The sequence below is a fragment of the Equus przewalskii genome, chromosome 10 (genome assembly GCF_037783145.1).
Source record: "Equus przewalskii isolate Varuska chromosome 10, EquPr2, whole genome shotgun sequence".
In the NCBI taxonomy this organism is placed as follows: domain Eukaryota; kingdom Metazoa; phylum Chordata; class Mammalia; order Perissodactyla; family Equidae; genus Equus; species Equus przewalskii.
This window is the reverse complement of record NC_091840.1, coordinates 41,604,357-41,620,111: the sequence shown is the minus strand read 5'-3', so window position 1 is coordinate 41,620,111 and position 15,755 is coordinate 41,604,357. Positions and strand designations below refer to the sequence as shown.

Here is a 15,755-nt window from a genome sequence, read left to right as displayed (position 1 = left end):
GACATTGAGTAGGATTCAAACCTCTGCCCTCCCGCTTGTAGGCTGTGTGACCCGGCACCAGTTTCTGCACCTCCTGGAACCTCAGTCTCCTCATCAATGAAGAAAGTGGGATCTTGCTACCTGACATAGATGTCGTGAAGAGTACATGAATGAACCGTGTGAAGCACCTAGCCCACAGTGGAGACTCAAAGCCCAATGGCTGCCGTCATCAAGCCAGGATCTGCACCCTCACTTTGCAGAATACCAGGCTGTTCCCTGGAAGGGGAGCTACTCATTGACGGGGGTGATTCCTTCCCTCCAGCCCAAGAGGACCCCAGCAGCGGGTCATCCTCAATGTTCGTATCAGGTGGATGGCCCAGGACACACTATAGTTTCCAATGTGGGTGCAGGTTTCCACCTCCCACCCCCATCCCACCATTAAATTTTTTAAAAATTGCATCATTTCAGTAAGTTTCTCAACTGGGAGGCAGAGAAGCATTGGAGAAGCAGACACATTGACAAAATATTTTCACATATTGAGGTATATGGGGTAACTATTGGAGTTCAAAATTGATCAGCTTGAACTAAAGAAGCCTAACTTATGATCCATCAAACACACGTTGTACATCTGCTTGACCATTAAGATAAATAATGCCCTCTCTTAAGAGAAGGACATATACTTCTCCACCTAAACCATTATCAGTAAACCTTTATTAGTCCCTTTCCTGACGTCAGAGTCTTGTTGACCTACTAATTTGCAACTAAATACTTCTTTGAAACTTTGATGCAAATATGTGCTGGGTGTGTTTAATGTATGTTCTTTGTTCTGAAAAGATATAAGACTGTACTGAAAGCCATGCTTCTCCGGGATGCTTTCTTCTTTTCTGGAAAAGGCCTTCCAGGGTTATAATCCTCACTCTCACTCAATTAAAGCTCACCCATTTCTCTTAGCTATAAAATGATTATTGGCTATTTTGCATTGACGTTTCTTGGCACACTGGGTCAAGATTTCAGAGAAACCCACCAGAGACCAACTGGAATCTGCTTTGAAGCAGCGTTTGGTACCACATGGGCCCATTGAGCCCCTCCAGCTTCACAGGACTCTTCAGGTGCCCCCAGTGAGTTTCTCCTGAAGCCCAGAACTTATTCTTTTAGTTGTCATTCCTGACTTTTACTTGAGCTGTTTCAAGTCTTAAGACTAGACGTCTTAAGAGGATGTTGGTACATTTCCTAAGTAAGAGAAACACAGGGGGAACTTCTTAGGACAGGAGAGCCTCGGTGGAACTTTGGAGAGAATAGGGCAGAATAACTTTCTAATTTAGTTTTAATTGGAAAGAATTGTATCTATAAAGTCTGAACAATTTGTTTAATAGCAAGTTAAGAAACTGAAAACTCATTCAGCTCTGAGAGAAAGGACACCAGCTTCTCACAGCCATAAGGCATTCCTGATACTGAGCAAGGGCTCTCTCCACCTGCACACGCAGAAGCCAATACAGTGTATACACCACTTTGAGGGAAGAAAGTTTATGATGCAATTGATTGGTAAGGAGACAGGAGAGCTGACTCTCCACTCTGTCTGTCTGAGCCAGGGCATGGGGCTGGGTTGAAGGGATCCAGGAGGGCAGGCTAGTATGCAAAATTGCTGACTGGATGAGTTTCAAATGGCAGATGAAGATTTTCTCTCCTGCACATACTCCTGGCTAGCTTACCACCCCTGAAAAATAGCCTTAACATTCTGTTGCTAGGACTAGGTCAGCACCATACAGGAGCGTAAAGTTGTCATGTAGATTTAAGTCTTTGCCTTCTCTATTGATAAGACTTTCTAGGGAGTTAGTCATCCTTTCCTTCCTGGCACAGAGAGGGAAGCATCCTTACAAATGGAGATTTCTCTTATAAATGTAAACTTCCTTTACAAATGAGTAACTTCTACTACATTTTCAGAGCTTTTTTCCTGTGCCAGCTGTTTCTTAAGAACAAACCTAAAATCATTCTTATGCCAAAGAGGCATATTTTGGGATGACAAATTCTGTTCATGATCCTGTGGTTACAAATCCCCCCTTTTGTTGTTTGTTCCTCAGTCTTGAGGGAAATGTGGTGACAGTGACAGCTGCTCTAGGTGCTTCCTGCTGCTAAGGGACATAGACCTAACAGGGGCTTAAGGTATGAAATTGTTTTATCAGCCAGAATGCCCCTGGTATAAGGAAAAATTTACAAAGATTGAAAGGGGGATTTGGGATGCCCAAGTCTCAACTTGTTGAGATTGCTTTTAAAGCACTCAATAGACATGAGCAGGAGCCAGAGAAACTGGAACATGGCAGACGTGACAGCAAACTGCTCTGCTCACCACAGCCCTCAGTCACCATCCGCCATGGCCAATGAGAAAAGACAAACAGCCATGGGTAAGACCCCCAAGGGCCCATACCTTTCAACTGCAAAGGACACTCAGCCTTAGGGTCAAGGCAATGAACAGAAGGGCCATTGGAAAAAGGAATGCCCTAACCGTTCTTGGAGATGAAGAGAGGACACCAACGCACCTAACACCCAGATGCTTCAGTTTGCTGACAGCAACCAAGAGTGACGGGCCCAGGGGCTCCTCTAGACTCCACCAGCTCCATCAACATTTCCCACAAGGAACCACAGGTAACAACTGCAGTGGGAAGGAAACTTGTAGACTTTCTAATTGTCACTGGAACGGTGATTTCACTTTAGGTAATTGAGGGCTCGTCTGGACACGTGTGCCAGATTGTTTGTTATCTCCCCACTCCGAGTCCCCAGGGTAGTTTTAGACTGCTGGTGGAAGACATGGAGACATATAAGAGAGAGTTCATGACGTTTTTATGGAGAGATGCTTACAAGCAGCACATTTTTGATGCACTACAGCGTCCTTAGGTATTTTTCAAATGTTATGGGAAAAAAACTAAAAGAAACTGGGAAATCCTGCTTCTAAGGCCAACCAGCTCCCAGATGGGCAGCCTCCCCCTGGAACTCTGGCTAACGTCATGTTCAATCCACACAGCAGATGGGATACTTGCAAGTGCCTAACAAAATGAGGATAACCATAAATGGTTGGATCTTCAGATCAAGATAAGCTGCAATAACTTAAAATTATAGTGGTCACTTTGGAGCTACCTTTGGGCCTCCAAAACTTGTACATTGGATATTTGAAGGATTGTTCCAATTAGATGAAATCTTTTAAGAAATGCCCTTTTTCTTTTTGGAAGATTAGCCCTGAGCTAACATTTGCCACCAATCTTCCTCTTTTGTGAGGAAGATTGGCCCTGAGCTAACACCTGTGCCTATCTTCCTCTATTTTATAAGTGGGATGGCTGCTACAGCATTGCCTGATAAGTAGTGCATAGGTCCACACCCAGGATCCAAACCAGCAAACCCCAGGCCGCCAAAGCAGAGGACACAAATTTAACCCACTATGCCACCTGACTGGCCCCCAAAAGTACACTTATTAAGCCATGGCTACCTTACAAGGAGGACCAAATATGAGCCCCTCCAAGGGCTAACAACATTCTGAGAGATTTTCTGGGAAACTGCTGCCCTTAAACAGTCAAGGGGAAATTAAAATTTGAAAATTGATGGAGTCGTTTAATGCTGTCAGGAATAGTCGCTCTTTCTCCCAGCTGAAACCTGACAAGATATATGAAAGGATTTAATAACTTATGATCAGAAATTTGGCCAAATTGGAAGCTGATACTCAAAGTCTGAGAGGAATTTTGTTTTTGGCTTCTCCCCTAAATTAAGATAAAACTAAGTACCCAGAGGGAAAGAAGCAAATTAAGGAAAATGTAATTGGATAGATATGTCAGTCCTTTGATAAGTAACAAATTTCCCCTGTTTATCTCAAAAAAACCACTTATGACCTCTCTGGGGAACTATTATCTAGACCATCTCAGATGCCTAAGGCTAAAAACAAAAGTAGGGGCTGGGGGAAGTGGAGGGGAAAGAAGCTTTTGGAGATGCAGACTTCTATGAAAGCACCCTTGCCCAAAAAATCTAAGGAAAATTTTAAAAATGGAGTATATAAAATCCTCATTGCATCTATCTGTGTACTTTTGTTTATCTATATTTATATGTTATATATGTGATAATTGACTGCCTCCAGTTGGTGAAAGTTCTAAAGAGCTCTATTTAATTGGCTTAAAGTAAGCACTTATATAAATGTAATAGAAACCTACCTAAATGTCTTTCAAGTTATTGTGATTAAAAAAGTGATCTTTGAAAAACAGCTCATCCAAGTTTGTTGTTTGATTGAAATAAGCATGTCCTTAGAATTATCAGCACTGGATATCATGCAGACATGCCATCTTCCTCCTTCCTGGGTTTATTAGTGAAATAAGCTGATGTTATTTCTGTTACAAAATTTGTCAACAAAGTAGCTTAGAACAATAGCTGATTTTGTCTAATATCTCATGCAGTTTTTGTAGGCAGTCTAAACATAATTATTGGAAACAAATAAACTAAGTAGATGTGAAAAGAGAGAGGTTTGGGGTGAACTTTTTAATAACAATTATATGTTATGGTGTGTGTACTTAAAATAATTTCAAAATCTTTGTGTGACTTCAAACTCTAGAGTTTTGCTAAATTAAGTTATATGATAGAAACATACTGAGTATCCAAGTCATTTTCACATAAGATAAAATACAGACCTATTAATTGTTAAACAAGTCTAAGTTTACCACTTTTTGTTTCTTATTACAGAGAAACTAAAAGGTATTTGGATCTATTAGCAAAAATTTCCTGTATTTTATTGAAAGATTGTACCATGAAGTAGTATGTTTCTAGAAATTATAAAAGTATTTATAGGAGTGATGTCAGCATCATGGCTGAGTGAGCTATTCCCTTATTCTCTTTCCTGTAAGATACGATGAAAAGGGCACTCGTTAAACAACAGAGGACATCCACACAACACAATAGATGTCAGAGAAATCCATGTAGCCATACATCTTACGATTGGGGTACTGGATCCCCTAAGAAACAGTGGAAGGAGGTAAACGGATCTACTCCCACTCCCCAGAGGAAGCAATCTAGGGCACAGGACCTCACACAGCTGCTGGTGCACAACTCTGAGGGGAGACAAGGGAAAAGACAGCCCTCCACAGGGACACTTTTGGTGTCAGAGTTGCTTCCAGAAAGCAGGAATACTCCACACTGAGCAGGCTCAGTCGCCACAGGGGCACCAACAAAGCTAAGCAGCCCAGGTGGGCCACCAGTGACTGCAGAGCAGGAACACAGATGGGAAAGAAAGCACCCCCTGCCCGCCATCCTGCCTGGTGCACCAGCTTGGCCAGTAGGCTAGGGCAGGGGATACACACCAGAGCACCTGCCCCTGCCTGTGAAGCTGTGGCAGCCAGTGGGCAGACACAAACTGGCCCTGTTGAAACAGCCTCCAATGGATAGGCACAATGTAGTGGGCTCAGAAACTCAGCTCCAGCCACCCTCAGTGGTAGCAGGTTGAATCTGTGACCAGATACTACCATTATGTACCAACAAAGGTCCACTCCATCAAACAGCATGAAGAAATATGTTAACACTCCAGACCAGAAGGAAAATGACAGGTGTCCAGAAGCAATCATCTGAAATCATAGAATTTACAATCTAAATGACAGAGAATTCAAAATAGTTATCATTTAAATATCAAAATAGTTATCAAGTTAGAAGAAAACTCAGACACATCAATGAACTCAAGAAAAAAACAAATGAGCAGAGGGAATTCTTCAAAAAATAGATTGAGGGGCTCGCCTGGTGGCGCAGTGGTTAAGTTGGCACTTTCCGCTTCTCAGCAGCCCAGGGTTTGCCAGTTCGGATCCTGGTGTGGACATGGCACTGCTTGGCAAGCCATGCTATGGTAGGCATCCCATGTACAAATAAGAGGAAGATGGGCATGGATGTTACCTCAGGGCCAGTCTTCCTCAGCAAAAAGAGGAGGATTGGCAATAGTTAGCTGATGGCTAACTTCCTCAAAGAAAAAAAAAAGAGATTGAAACTCTAAAACAAAAATCCAAAACAGGAATGTTGGAGATGAAGAACACAATGAGTGAGATAAAAAAATATATATAGAATCCTCAAAAAACAAAGTTGAAATTATTGAGGACAGAATTAATAATTTAGAGGACATAAATAGAGAAATACCTCAGGTGGAGGAGGAGAGAGAAATAAGACTAAAAAGAAATGAAGAAATTATCCAAGAAATATGCTACTTAATAGGAAACGTAAGGATTATAGGTATTCCAACAGAAGAAGAGAGGGAGAAAGGAGCCAAGAGCTTGTTCAAAGAAATAATGGCTGAGAACTTCCCAAACCTGTGGAAGGAGCTGGAATTACATGTAAACAAAGCCAATAGAACTCTTAATTACATCAACATAAGAAGACCTTCACCAAGGCATACATTAGTAAAACTGGTGAAAGTGAATGACAAAGAAAATGTATTAAGGGCAGCAAGGCAGAAGAAAAGAACCCACAAGGGAACCTGTATCAAGTTCAGAGCAGATTTCTCAGCAGAAAACTTACAGGCGAGGAGAGAGTGGAATGATGTATTCAAAATTCTGAAAGACAAAAAATTTCAGCCAAGAAGACTCCATCCAGCGAAACTATCCTTCAGATATGAGGGAGAAATAAAAACTTTCACAGATAAGCAAAAGCTGAGGGAGTTCATCACCACAAGACACCTCCTACAAGAAATGATCAAGAAGGCATTCATTCCTGTAAAAGCAAAAAAGGTTTGCAAAGCCTTGAGCAAGGAGGTAAATAGACAGAAAAATCAGGAAATTGTAGCTCTCTATCAGAACAAGTTAGCAAACACTTAATTATAACATTAAAGATAAAGTTAAGGAAAGCATCGAAAATAACTATTACCACTTCATTTTAATCACAAACTCACAACATGAAATAGAACAAGTTGTGACAACAATAACATAGACAGGGAAGAGGAAAGGGATGGAAGATGCTTAGACTGAGGAAACAAGAGGCTAGCAGAAAATGGGCTAACTATGGAATCTTAGACTACGGACTAACATACGGAAACTTTTATACAAACCTCACAGTAACCAATAAACAAAAAACCAGAACAGAGACACAAATGATAAATACAGAGAAAACCATCATAGAAAATTACCAAACTGAAACGGCAGTTGGAAATACATGGGACAAGAAACAAGGGAAACACAGAACAACCAGAAAACAAGGGAAACACAGAGCAACCAGAAAACAAGAGATGAAATGGCAGCATTAAGCCTCATATATCAATAACCACTCTAAATGTAAATGGATTGAATTCTCCAATCAAAAGACACAGAGTCACAGGATGGATTAAGACCCAACAATATGCTGCCTCCAGGAAACACATCTTAGCTCTAAACAGCTGAGAGTGGAGGGATGGAAGACGATACTCCAAGCAAAAGGTAAATAAAAGAAAGCAAGTGTTGCCATACTTATATCAGACAAAGTAGACCTCAAGATAAAAAAGGCAATGACAGATAAAGAGAGGCAGAATGCAACGTTAAAAGGGACATTCCACCAAGAGGACATAACACTTATGAATATATATGCACCTAACACAGGAGCTCCAAAGTACATAAAGCAACTATTAACAGACCTAAAGGGAGAAATGAACAGCAACACAATAATAGTAGGGGACCTCAATACCCCACTTACATCAATGGATAGATCCTCCAGACAGAAAATCAACAAGGAAATAGTGGAGTTAAATGAAAACTGGACCAGAAGGACTTAGTAGGTTTATATAGAACACTCCATCCAAAACAACAGAATACAATTCTTCTCAACTGTACACGGAACATTCTCAAAGGTAGACTGTATCTTGGGAAACAAGGCCAGCCTCAATAAATTTAAGATTGAAATCATATCAAGCATCATTTCCAACCATAATGATATGAAACTAGAAATCAACTACAAGAAAAAAGCTGAGAAATTGACAAATATGTAGAGACTGAACAACCAATGGATCAATGAAGAAATTAAAGGAGAAATAAAAAAAATATCTGGAGACAAATGAAAATGAAAACATATCATACCAACTCATATGGCATGCAGCAAAAGTGGTCCTAAGAGGGAAATTCATAGCAATACAAGTCCAAATTACCAAACAAGAAAAATATCAAATTAGTAATCTTAAACACCTAATAGAACTAGTAAAAGAAGAACAAATGACAAAGTCAGCAAAAGGAGGGAAATAATAAAAATTAGAGAAGAAATAAATGAAATAGAAACAAAAAATAATCAAAATGATCAATGAAATTAAGAGCTAGTTCTTTGAGAAGATAAACAAAATTGACTCTTAGCAAAACTCACTAAGAAAAGAAGAGATAAGGCACAAATAAATAAAATCAGAAATGAAAGAGGAGAAATTACAACAGATACTGCAGAAATAAAGGATTATAAAAGAACACTATGAAAAACTATATGCCAACAAATGGGACAATCTAGTAGAAATGGACATATTTTTACTGATACAACCTCCAGAACTTGAATCCAGAAGAAACAGAAACCTGAATAGACCAATCACAAATAAAGAGATTGAAACAGTAGTTATAAACCTCCACCCCCAAAAAATCCAGGTCCAGATGGCTTCTCTGGAGAATTCTGCCAGAGACTCAAAGGAGATTTAATACCTATCCTTCTCAAACTAATCCAAAAAATTGAAGAAGCTGGAACACTTCCTAACTCATTCTAGGAGGCCAACATCCCCCTGATCACAAAGCAAGACAAGGACAACACAAAGAAGGAAAATTATGTGCCAATATTGCTGATGAACTTAGAAGCAAAGATGCTCAACAAAATATCAGCAAACCAAATACAGCAATACATTAAAAAGATCATACATCATAATCAAAAAAGAAATAAATGGAAAGATATTCCATGCACATGGATTGGGAGGATTAACATACTTAAAATGTCCATATTACCTAAAGCAATCTATAGATTCAATACAATCCCAATCAGAATCCCAATGACATTCTTCATGGAAATAGAACAAAGAATCCTAGAATTTATATGGGGCAATGAAAGACCCTGAATAGCTAAAGCAATACTAAGAAAAAAAGAACAAAGCTGGAAGCATCACAATCCCTGACTTCAAAATATACTACAAAGCTATAGTAATCAAAACAGATGATACTGATACAAAAACAGACGTACAGATCAATGGAACAGAGCTGAAAGCCAGAAATAAAACCACACATCTATGGACAGCTAATCTTCAACAGAGGAGCCAAGCACATACAATGGAGAAAGGAAAGTCCCTTCAATAAATGGTGTTAGGGAAACTGTACAGTCACATGCAAAAGAATGAAAGTAGACCACTGTCTTATGCCATACACAAAAATTTACACAAAGTGCATTAAAGACTTGAAGGTAAGATGTGAAACCATAAAATTCCTAGAAGAAAATATAGTCAGTACACTCTTTGACAATGGTCTTCAAAGGATCTTTTCAAATACCATTTCTACTCAGGCAAGGAAAACAAAAGAAAAAATAAACGAATAGGACTACGTGAGACTAAAGAGCTTCTGCAAGGCAAAGGAAACCAGGAACAAAACAAAAAGACAACCCACCAACTGGGAGAAAATATTTGCAAATCATGTATCTGACAAGGGGTTAATTTCCAAAATATATAAAGAATGCATACAACTCAACAACAAACAAACAAACAACCCAATCAAAAATTGGCGAGAGGATATGAACAGATATTTTTCCAAAGAAGATATACAGATGGCCAATAGGCACATGAAAAGATGTTCAGCATCACTAAACATTATGGAAATGCAAATCAAAACTACAATAAGATATCACCTTACCCCTGTTAGAACGGCTATAATTACCAAGACAAAACCCAATAAACATTGGAGAGAATCTAGAGAAAAGGGAACACTCATACACTGCTAGTGGGAATGCAAACTGGTGCAGCCACTGTGGAAAACAGTATGGATATTTCTCAAGATACTGAAAATAGAAATACCATATAACCCAGCCATCCCACTACTGGGTATTTATCCAAAGAACTTGAAATCAACAATTCAAAGAGAATTATGCACCCCTCTGTTCATTGCAGCATTATTCACAATAGCCAAGATGTGGAAGCAACCCAAGTGCACATTAACTGATGAATGGATAAAGAAGATATGGTATACGTATACGATGAAATACTACTCAGTCATCAAAAAAGGAAAAATTGTCCAATTTGCAACGACATGGATTGAGCTGGAGGGTATAATGTTAAGCAAAATAACCCAGAAAGAGTATAACAAACACCATATGAATTCACTCATATGTGGAAAATAAACATGGACAAAGGGAACAAATTAGTTGTTACCAGAGGGGAAAGGGGTGGGAGTCATCAAAAGGGGTAAAGGGACACATAAATGTGGTGACTGAAAAATGATAGTGTACATCTGAAATTTCATAATACACTATTCACATAAACTATTATGCCCTTAATAAATAAAACATTTCTAAATTTGCCAAGCCACAGAATGCTAATATAAAAGACAGTTTATAATTCCTTGCTTCTTAGTTTTCACTAAAAATCAAGGTTTTAAGGGCTAAAAAATCTAATATACAGTTAAGCTAGTAAAATAATAAGAGAACTGTCTTAATATGCAAAGAAAATAAAGTGCATTTTTAGGGAAATAGATATATTTATATGGCGTTTATATATCTATATATGGAATGGAAGTTCGCTCTGTTAAAGGGAAAAAAAGAGGAAAAGCATAGGACAAAATCTGAATGTAAAATGAAAGTTGTAGAAGGCTTGTGAAGAAGAAACTTGTGAAAAGAGTTTTATGCATGGTCAAGATGGCTGAGATTGGAATAAATTTAAGTGAACAAGATTTAATATCAACAGTAAGCTGCTACAAAAATTACAATTTGTTTTTTTTCTCTTTTAAAAGGATAATTTTCCTGGACTTTTAGTCTGCTGTTGACAATGATATTATAAAAGGGTTTGGTTTTGTCAAAATAATTTCCTACATTTAAAAGGCTGAAATCTCTCCATCAAAAGAGCTTAGAGTTTCTTTATTTGAATGATTGCCTTTAAAATCTATTGTCGCTTTGGATCTGTGGATAACTAAGCATTATTTCACAGCGACCAATATTTCACAGACACACAAGATCAGCAAACCTGATCTTGTTCAACAAGAGTTTTACAACCTTCTGATATTTTTCACAAGCTTCCTCCAAATTCAAATCCTAAATGAAGTCTTCCTTTGGACTTAAAATGTTCTCTGAGAATTTTCAGCGAGCCCCTGGGACTTCTCAAAGAATTTGTTCTCTCTTCCTATAAAGAGAGAGATGCTATACTAATTAGGCTTGTTTGGTATGCTACATTGCTTGGGAAGCATTGTCAAGTAAACGATGATAAACGTTCTTAGGTTATACTGCATAGGTAAATATTATTCAACATCTCAATCCTGCTCCCTTGCCTCCAGCACCACAGGAGGAAAACGACCATGTCTGCATTCTATTACCTAATTTGGTTTACAGATAAGTCCTTCTTAATGGATAAGCAAGAACATTATCAAGCTGGATATGTTGTCCAGCCTTGAGAATGCCCACTGCTTCCTATTAACTCTGCTAACACGGTAAAAGATTTCCTTCTGCAGACTAAAGAAGTCACTAAGAAGAAGAGGAAAAAAATGGCAATAAAAAGGAGGAATTTTTGACACCACCACAGAGAGGTGGTTCAGGCTTGATAACAAACCCTAGTGCCTATTGGAGCACAATTGCCACTTCTCCAGCACATACATCAACTAATCCACTGGGCACATGAAAACATAATTTTATGGGGAGAACAATATTTTTGGAAACTTTCTCCCACATTGCTTCATAAAGCATATGCTCATTGTACTATAAGGCCTAAATATTATCCCAGAAAACCAATTCATGAGTAACAAGACTAGTTTCCTTTTCCTAAGGGACCCTTTGAGGTATCGTGATTGAACTTGGTTCAAACGCCACCATCTCAAGGGTAAAAATATCTTAGTAGTATCTGTGTGTTCTCACATTGGGTTGAGGCCTTTCCTTGCAGAAGAGCAATGGCTCTAGTAGTAGGCAAATTATTCGAAAGGATAATTCCTGTTGGCGATTCCTACCGAGTTATTCAGTGACTGGGGAACTCATTCCACCAGACAAATAGTTAAATCTACTTGTGACATTTGGCCAATAATGCAACATTTTAACTAATGGTACAGTCCAAACTCAATTGGCAAAGCTTACAGAAGTGTTTAATCTCTCACCGCCTAAAGCTCTTCTGCTAGCACTTCTCAATCTTAGATCTACACCTTTTGGTAAACATCAGCTGTCTCCTTTTGAATTAATAACAGGACAGCCTATGCAATTAGATGGGGAAATGTATGAAGCAACTTTGCCTAAGGAAGATATATTACACTGTTGTCAGGGTCTCACTGAGGTGCCTAAAAGAAATGAAAGGTGGGTAGCTGATTCCTTTCACAGAGAGCTCCTGAGAGACAAAGGCCTTAAGGAGCATGGAGTACAACCCAGAGATTTTATTTGCTGGAAGAAGCATCAAATAAAAGACTCTATGCAGCCCCATTTGAAAGAACCGTAACAGGTACTCTTAACCAATCCATGTGCTGCAAAATTAAAGGGACAGACTCATGGATTCATATTTCCCATTAAAAAAGTCTCCTCTGCCTGAGTGGGTTTCAACTCCTGTTTCTGACACCTGACTTCAACTGACCAAGACAAAGACATCCACACCAAGATGAGAAGATGATGGTATCTGTGGTAGACAGCTGTTGCAGGATCCAAACCAGGCCTGTATTCCTGACCTTGTATCTCTTCATTTAACCCTGCAATGCTGAAACTATGTACCCACTTTATAATTGCTCTATTTAAGGTTCTTAGAATACTATCAAACTTAAAGAAAGTGATTTGTTTGGAACAAATGGGTCTTGACAGCCAGGCATTTCTTGGGTGGCTCCTAATGGAACTCAATGGTTTTGTGGAACAAACCTCTGGCCTTGGCTACTGCCCAGATGGATAGGATGCTGCACCCTGGGGTTCCCTTGGATGCAGGGAAGGATTCACCCTGAACTAAAAAGTGCTGCCCATCTTCCTCTCCTTAAGGTCTGATGGGCTCCTTCAGTGTTCCACTGGTATGACCACCTGGTGTCTATATTTATTCTTTCCTTGGGGCTAGAATATATCATATCACATATAGAAGCCCTGACTAAGTTGACTTGACAAGACCTTAAAGATAGTCAAGCAGGAATAGGCTTGCAAATACTGAAATATCTTTGGTGAGAAAGGCTGTCCTTCAAAATAGAACGGGCTTAGATGTTTTAAATGCATCCCTAGATGGTATGTGTGCAATTGTTCCAACTGAATGCTGTGTTTTTGTACCTGACGAATCTCCCCATGTGTCATCTCTGCTAAGGCACATGAAAAAGCAGGTGAATGCTCTAAGTGACCCTACACCTTGTCCTGATTTCTTTAGTTGGCTCCCTTCTGATATTGGCTCCCTTTTTCAATAACAGATTGTGATTCCTACATCTATTACTTCTTGGAATTCTTGTATTAGTCATAATATTCAAACTAATTACAGTTTTCTTTACTCAGTGTTGTAAGACTGGCATGCAGGCTAGAGTAGTGATTGCTCAGTGACTTGCAATGGTCAATCAATCTTACAACCCTGGACAAAATTCCTTTTCTGATAAAGACTATTTCATAATCGAATTCTAAGATTGTCCTATAATTGTTATAAACAATGTGACTATAGGAAGTCATGTGAAAGCACTTGTACAATGTTTGTGCAATAATCTAAAAATTATTGACAAATTACATAACCTATCAAATGCTTCCCCAGTTAATATATACCTCAAGGTTTGTCCGTTATATCTGACTATCTCCCCCCAGTGGGGAAAACTGAAGAAATCAATGACAAAAGCCTAACACCGAGGGACACGATGGACCCAGGGCAGGCAGAATCCACGCTGGCATCAAGGGACAATATTTTGATCATCAATGCTTTCTCTCAAAAGATTATTTATCAAAAAGGGTAAATGACAAGAGATTATCACATATTGAGGTATATGGGGTAACTATTCGGGTTCAAAACCAATTCAGCTTGAACTAAAGAAGCCTCACTTATTGTCTATCAAAAGTTCATTGTACAACTGCTTTAACCATTAAAGAATTGACTCTCTTAAGATACAATGCCTACTTCCCCTCATAAGCCCTATTGGTTAACACCCATGTTAGTCCCCTTCCTGACATCAGGGTCATGTTGACCAGCTAGTTTGCTGCTGAATACCTCTAGGAAACTTTGGTGAAGATGTATCCTGAGCGGGGAGGGGACAAATGGGCAGGGAGTCAATGAAGCTGAGGCCAAAGCATCAATAGGAGCCAGATTTGGCCAGACCCCCACTGAGCCCCTGGCTGAGTTCCTTCCTCATTCTCACTGGAGAAGGAAACCTGGCTCAGCCCCTCAGAAGCCTTCCCCAGGGAAGACCTGTGTCCTTCACTCTCTGCTGAGTCCTTGACAAACCGCCCAACCTCACCTGCTTTCTCACCCAGGTGCCACATTGTTTTTGGTCAAACCCTCATGACAAAGGCAGCCCCAGAGCAAAGTAAAGTGACTTTCTAAGTCAGGGCTGTGGTCTAGGCCTTTGCTAGAGAACTGACATCATGTGCAATGGCACCTGCCACAGCCCCGTGGGACAGGTCTCCTGGGGGAGGTTGGCTCAGACCCTGCAGGCGAGCCTGTGCTCCCTCAGCCCATCCCAGGCATTCTGATGTGCGCACAACTCCATGTGCCTCCCCTGTACCTGGTGGCCACTTCAGAGAAGCAATGTGGCCAAGCTGGTATGACCCATTGTGGGGGATATTTCTCCAGGCTCTGGTGCCCCAATAGTCCCCACTCCTACATAATTTAGGGCTGCTTTCCCTATAAAACAACCACTCACACTCACACTGTGGTTAAAATAAAATGCATTTCATATAAGTATCTCCATCAAGTAGTCACAGGGAAGGCCCACCTGGCCGTCAAGAGCAGACTGGGATTGTTTTTGTAAATACAGACGCATAGATACGTGTACATGGGGCAGCAAATATAGTGGCACGACACTGCCTCCTGGTGGTCACACCAAGAGGTGCAGTCAGAAGCTGGTTCCAGCCTCACCTACTGGCAGTGCCTGGCATTGCAGATTTCATCTCAAAGGGACCAGAGAGGCCCCAACTCTCCATTACAGCACATGTGCAATGTTTGTGCCACAATCCTGAATGATTGACCTCTGGAATGCTTCCCTACCTTATTGACCTCTGTGTCTGCTCACTAAGCTAAGCCATTTCATCCCGACATGGATAATGGGGTAAATCAATAAAATAAAAGCCCAGTTCTGAGGGAGGTGATGGACCTGGAGGTGGCAGCAACCACCCCGGCGCCAAGAGACAATAACTTCACCTTCAATGCTTTCTATCAAAATATTATTGGTTAAACTTGGAAAAATGATGAAAATTATAAGAAGAATAATAAGTTTTCACATATTGAGGCATACGGGGAAGCCAGTCTGGTTTAAATCTGATTCGGCCTAAACCTTGTTTTTCTAGAGCAGCCTGACTTATGACCCACCAGGCATGCATTGTTCATCTGCTTCAAACACCCTCCCAAAGGAAAGATCGCACTCCTTCAAGATGGGGATGTAATGCCTCCCTCTCTCTGATGTTGGTACTAGTCCTTCTTTGAAGATGAGCTTTTCTTCCCAGAGAACTAAGGTCAAGCTGACCTGCTC

The 15,755-nt window shown here is 40.0% G+C and overlaps 1 protein-coding gene and 1 pseudogene across 1 annotated transcript in view; one reads left to right on the top strand and one right to left on the bottom strand.

Moving 5' to 3' along the window:
- The window catches only part of LOC103567002 (nitric oxide synthase, inducible-like), a 198,907-nt gene that overhangs the window by 174,150 nt on the left and 9,002 nt on the right, over positions 1 to 15,755 (top strand).
- LOC103552530 (nitric oxide synthase, inducible-like) overlaps positions 1 to 15,755 on the bottom strand; it is a 30,536-nt pseudogene that overhangs the window by 14,432 nt on the left and 349 nt on the right.